General features: G+C 29.4%; 1 protein-coding gene across 2 annotated transcripts in view; it reads left to right on the top strand.

Moving 5' to 3' along the window:
• LOC107758334 (amyloid beta A4 precursor protein-binding family B member 1-interacting protein) overlaps positions 1-520 on the top strand; it is a 38,138-nt gene that overhangs the window by 12,022 nt on the left and 25,596 nt on the right. The gene's annotated exons all lie outside the window — the stretch shown is intronic.

Here is a 520-nt window from a genome sequence, read left to right as displayed (position 1 = left end):
GATACAAAATTGTGAAAGGGTGTTCCTGTAGCGATACCAGTACAATATCTCACGGTTCTCAACCAATCAGATTTGAGAACCAGAACGAACTGTTGTATAAGTATATATATAATGTACTTTCATACATTTTTCTGAAATTAATCATGATTAATCCCACCTAACAATAAAGTTTTTAAATATACTTTTATATTGCAATGACTTTAAATTCAATCTCCAAATCAATGTAGAAACAACATAAATGCAGTATGTTTTTAATATTTGTTTAATAACATATTTTTTTTATGACTGAAGGCGAATATCAATGTTACCAATACTACTGATGTCTCTAGGAAATTGTCCCGTCCCCCCCGCCCCCCCCAATATTTTACCATTGACTATAGCCATTCAACATTACAGTATATTTGAGAACTATCAATTTTAACATTTATTAGACTTTAAAAAATAACTTCTAATTTCAGTAAACTTTAAACAATCTTAACATAAACCCATTATAATAAATGTCATATTTACCTGTGCCCTT

This window comes from Sinocyclocheilus rhinocerous, unplaced genomic scaffold, assembly GCF_001515625.1.
Source record: "Sinocyclocheilus rhinocerous isolate Xijiao unplaced genomic scaffold, SAMN03320098_v1.1 scaffold1213, whole genome shotgun sequence".
NCBI classification, from domain to species: domain Eukaryota; kingdom Metazoa; phylum Chordata; class Actinopteri; order Cypriniformes; family Cyprinidae; genus Sinocyclocheilus; species Sinocyclocheilus rhinocerous.
This window is presented reverse-complemented; position numbering and strand designations above follow the sequence as displayed.